This window comes from Papaver somniferum, chromosome 1 (assembly GCF_003573695.1).
Source record: "Papaver somniferum cultivar HN1 chromosome 1, ASM357369v1, whole genome shotgun sequence".
NCBI classification, from domain to species: domain Eukaryota; kingdom Viridiplantae; phylum Streptophyta; class Magnoliopsida; order Ranunculales; family Papaveraceae; genus Papaver; species Papaver somniferum.
Window position 1 is genome coordinate 96,339,786 of NC_039358.1, and position 5,711 is coordinate 96,345,496.

General features: G+C 37.0%; 1 long non-coding RNA gene across 1 annotated transcript; it reads right to left on the bottom strand.

Moving 5' to 3' along the window:
* Positions 1-354: 354 nt before the first annotated feature.
* On the bottom strand, positions 355-1,802 carry LOC113331471. The gene is made up of 3 exons (XR_003350943.1): positions 1,734-1,802; positions 1,523-1,601; positions 355-513 (listed from the first exon to the last, which is right to left on the bottom strand). It is a non-coding gene; the product is annotated as an uncharacterized LOC113331471 (long non-coding RNA).
* Positions 1,803-5,711: the final 3,909 nt, after the last annotated feature.

Sequence of the window (5,711 nt, forward strand, 5' to 3'; positions counted from 1 at the left end):
CTTTTCATCAACTTTCTTTCTTTTCCCACTTTTTCTCCTTTTTGCCATAAGTTGTTTTATCTTCTCTAAAATGTTTGTCTTAGTCACCGTCGTCTGATGCTTTGTAGATTTGATATCGGTGAAGTATTTGATGTATAAAACATTGTCAGTCAAATCACTAGGACAATAGTACTTTAACAGCTTCTGACCCTTTCTGCTTCCAATCCTCTGCATGCAAAATATACCAGCCAGCTTTGCCGGTGTAGACTCTATAATCTTATCATCAGCAAACTTGAATGAACATGGTGTCTCACAATCCATGTCAAAGCAGTTCAAGAGCTTCAAGCCGTGTTTGTTTGGTAGTTATCTGTCTTGTTGTAGTTGGTACAGTTGTATCATAGTCATCGTAATACATCATTACGAGTTCTCCGTAAGCAGCTCTCCTAAGATATCTATGAGCCCTATCAGTCAGTCCTATAGGCTTTATCACCTTTACTAAATCCTTTACTGCATTCAACGACTGCCTTAGGTTTCCTGTACACATCACACACAAAAATAGCATGAGTCAGTATGTTGTGTACTTATCAAATACACTCGTTTTTAACTACAAAATGAAAATCATGTTACAAACTATGTGTATTTGCCAAGTACACAAACTGAATCATTCTATTCTGTGTTGTGTAACCTTAACTTACATGCATATGAAGGTTTAAAGGGGTCATTTTTTTATGTCCAACTATAATTTACAAACACAATACAGTCATAGGTTATATTTTTGCATGTGTAACTTTTAGTTATCTAGGCAATTGCCAAATCAGTTATGTTATTATGCATGTGTAACTTGTAGTTACACAGTCAATTGGCAAGTCAGTGATTAGATTTTCAATGTGTATCTTATAGTTACACAGCCACTTTGCAAGTCATTGGTAACATCTTGAATGTGTAACTCACAGTTAAGATGTGTAACTACAAGTTACACAGCCACTTCTGCAAGGCTCATTTGTATGTGTAACTACAAGTTACACACTCAATATACAAACCACAACATAGTGGTGAGATTTTGAATGTGTAACTTAAAGTTACACAGGCCCTTGTTTGCGTAGTTATACATTCAAAAGCATCACTTACATTAGAAACTTTTAAATTTCTTCAGTTAGTAGATTTTAACTACAAGTTACACACTCAATCCTAGACATTCTACAAGGTGTAACTTTAACTTACACATGCATATTAATGAGTAACTTTAATTTACACAACCAATTTTCTATGTGTAACTACAAGTTACACATCCTAAACACAACCAATTTTTTATGTGCAACTACTAGTTACACATCCCTAGGCAAGTCAGTGGTGACAGTCTCACTTGGTATGTGTAACTATAAGTTACACAATCAATATACAAACCACAACACAGTCAGTGGTTAAATTTTGAGTGTGTAACTTATAGTTACACATGTCCTTGTCTGTGTAATTACATATTCACAAGCATTATATGAGAAATAAACATGAGACCATGACAACAATAGTTTTCACAACTTAGTACCTGTAATTGTATCATCTTTTCTAGGGGGATTCATTTTTCCTTTCACCATTTTTATTCCAAAAGAAATTTGATTCTGAATCTGCAGTTGATGTAGTAATAAAATCAAGTTAGTTGATTGCAATTCAACTTAGAGTTTCTAGGGTTTTCAAACAGTAACATCTCAGAAATGAAATCCACTAAATCAATCAGTTATATCACATCCATGACTTACCTTTGTTTCTATTTAATCAGTTATTTCATGGATTTTATGCACAAACGATTGTTCTCCTTCTCCGATCTGTAAAATTATCAGTCAGAATGAGTTATGTTTGTTGTAATCTCATTACAAACCCTAGTTCAGAAATTTTCGACCCACGAATCAGTAACAACAGGAATCAAAACTAACAGCTTCAAATCAAAACTTACCTAGTGATTAATCGTCAGAGTATTTCATCAACAGGAATCAGTAACAACGGCGATTTAGGTTTTGAATCTGAAACTGAATCTGAAACTGTTTCTTTTGATTTTTTTTGGTTTTTGAATCTGAAACTTTTTCGATATGTTTCTCTGATTTAGGGGTTAGCAAATAATGAATAGTTTTTGATCTCGATCTTTGTTTTGGAACAGATTTCAGTAAGATTTCTTGATTTTTTGGGTTTTTTTCTAGATTTCTTTCTGTTTCAGGTGAGTGAGATTTGTTTTCTCTCTCCTTGGAAATGAAATAATGGCGTCTGAACGAGAGAAAGGTAGGTGACGCCTCTTATATACTTGAGGCTAATTTAGTCTTTTCGCTTTTATTAAATTTATTTTTTAACTCAGGACCTACTAATAAAACTCTTTTATCTAGGGGCCTCATATTATGGGTTATTCATGGGTTGGGCCTGAGCCTAATTTCCCAGATATATATTACGCTTTTATTTATTTCTTTCTTTTAGGTAGAATGGCTTAATTTGCATAAAGAAAGAGAAAGGCATCCAAATGGGGCGTATCATGTCGATGGAGTCGCCAGCCAGGTGGACTACATGTGCTAGTTTTGAAGGACCAGTCATGGGCTTAGTACTGGTGGCCTAATTTGTACCAGCTGAAGTAGAAAGGGTGTGTCTAATTCTAGACATACAAGTTCTGAGTGGAGTTGACCATCTGTGAGTCACACATGTGCATTCAAGATGGAGAAAAATTAGGTCTCACTTCTCAGTTGAAACCCAAATTGAGCAGAGAAGCATTCTTTTCTTTTGTCACTAGTTAACGAGCAGAGATGGAGATCGAGCAAGCTTGTTGCTGCCAACCATGGGTATTTACCAGGGTTCAAAGTTCTTCTCACAGCCAACAAGGAGGAGGATTAAGTGTCTTCAAATCATGGAGATTTTGGCCAGAATTGCATGGAAGAAATGGGGTTTGTTGCAGTCATCGATTCAGCTGCTGGACGAGGTGATTCTAGGGCAAATTCGTGAATGGGAGATGAGCAGAATTGAGGGATTTGTTGCCGTGAATTAGATGGGTCTTGGTGTTCGAATTTGTTCATGTTCTTGAGCTGAAAATCAGGGAAGAAGGTATTACTGTGGTCTGAGATTTGTGACTGATTTTGTACATCTACAAAGGGAAGAACTGAAGCTTTGTTCTGGTGGTTGTAGTTCAATCTGCAGGTCGATTAGGATATCTAAATGGTGGTTGTTGTTTGGTGAAGATGTTAGTGGAATTGAGGTTTATTCATGAGCGTAAGCAATGGGTTTTTTTAGAGCACTTCGACTGCAACAAGAACAAGGAGATGTGGTTGTGCTTTGGTGGTTTTGCAGCCGAGTTTGGAGCTGAACTGGGTTCGATTTGAGCTGAATTTCAGCTGTAATATGTTGCTGCTACAACTAATATAGTGAGAACTGTTGCCAGGGAATTGTGACTGTAATTGATTGAAATTCTTGAACTCAGTTTCAGATGTTGCTGTGATTCGAAGGCAGTCCAAGACACGGTTGCAATCATGAGTTTATTAAGAGAGTACCAAGGGCTAGACGCAAGTAAGGAGGTGCTGTTACTATCTTGGTTTGAGTAGATGATTATGCTATTGAAGTGATGATTTTTGGTGGTTGTTTCCGAGAAGATTCGAAGGGGTTTCTGAAATAGATTGTTTCAGGGGTTTCAGTATGGCTCGAATTTGTGAGGTTTTGGTCAAGTTTTTATCAGGCAAAAGAGCTGGAGTTGCTGCCATGGTTCGATGGCAGCTTGAGACTTGTTTTGCTGCTGTAGCCATGGCTCGATGGCTGTACAGGAAGGGTATTTGGCAATGGTTCAGTGGCTGTGCGCAAGGAGTTTTTGGCAGTAGCTGGGACGTGACTTAGAGGCTACAGGATATGGAAATTTGGGTACAGTTTGGATCCGGATTTGGCAGTCAGTAGGGTTGGTGAATGTCGAGTATTGTTGGGTTTCTGGGAGGTTACGATATTAGAGGAGGAGAAAAGATATATAGAGGGCAGAAATACAGCAGAAGTGACTACTTTTTGATCCAGAGACGACTGCTATCACCACCACCAACAGAGAGGAGCTCTCTGCTCCTCTCCAATCATCACTATCAGTCCATATCCACACTCCACCTGCAGATGTCTCGGTTTTGTATTCTTGTTTTTATTTGCTTCTGTTTCATTATGAACTCCAATAGCTAAGCATCCTGATTAGGGACGATTTTGATGTCCAAAACATGAACTCCAATTGATATTTAAACTGCTTTGTTATCTTGTAATTTATTTGTTATTGCATATTCTCTACGGTGCTAATAGTGTTTATGAATTATTTCTCAATCGTTTAAGTTGCAAATTGAATGGTTGCTTGATATTTCTATTGCTAATTAAGACCTCTTCGACCCGTAATTGTCTAGAGACTCTTAATACAAGTAGTAATATGTGATTATTGACCATGGGATTTTGTTAAGTAATCATATGTATTGAATGACACTAGTAGATGAGTCAAGCTTTTGTATTTGTCACTAGGAATAGCTTATCTCACAGAACTTAAAGCATTTGTTTAAGTCACACCTAGAGAGCATACTTCTAGGGAACTTGGCAAGTAGAATGCGGTAGTCGAGCGCTTCCGTGTCCGGTTAGTTTGAGATTGCGGGATATTTGAGCGTATTAAATATTTTAGGGTTATTAGTAATTGGTACCTTGCAGAAACATAGCCATATTGATTAGATTCACGTTTCGTGACTGAGAAAGAGTCTTTGATCATTCTCATCTCATCGTTTGCTTTATTTGTTTTGCATTATTCAGAAATTGAATTGAAAACTTTAGCTCAACTCTCCCTTAGGAACGAACCTGCTTTTCATTGTACTACTAGTTAGTGTAAGAGAAGTAAGGAATATTATTTTTGCGAGTTCGACACCTCGTCAGCGTGAGGTTCAAGTTCCGGGACTTTACTGAGTTTGGTGGTATGCGTACCCGTTCGCATACTGGCGAAATGAAACTTAGTTCGGCCACCTAGGTATGCGTACTCGTTTGCATACTTGAGTGGGTTATGTTCTAAAATCGGTTTGTTCATGAAATAATACATTTATATAATAATGAATGCAATCTTTTGCGAACCGTGGCTATAATGTCCATGAATTGATTCAAGTGAATCAAAATCGGTTTTGCTTCAATTGTGTCTTGTATACTTCTATGGGAATATAAACAATTGAACAACTCTAGAACTAGTTTCATTTGAGTCATTTGAACTAGTTATGGTTAAGATGAATAAGGTTGATATGAAAGTGTTCATATGGCTAACTTCGGTTAACTATTATTGAGTTAACAAAGGTACAGTTACTCATGTCTAAATGAAGTTACTTTTCATTTGTGTGTAACAAGCTAAGTTCGATCTAACTGTTGAAGGAAATTAGCTTGAGTTTAATCAGGTTTTCATCTAATGGTGAATATTGAATGCTATATTACCAAGGTAGCATTGATTGCAAACCCTGATTTGAAGACTATATAAAGGAGAACTCTAACAACTGGGAAACCTAATTCCCACACCTCACGTGTGATACTAGTTGCGACTAGAGTCGATTCTCCTTTAATCTTAGGTTTTTCCAAAACCCTGTAGGTTAACGACTTGAAGACTTCATTGGGATTGTGAAGCCAGACCCAACTATTTTCTCTTTAGTTGCCTGTTATGATCTTGTTGTTTTCTATTATGATTGAGTACTGTCTTCTCTAAGATTTGCTCGAGATTTAATCTCCGATAGGCA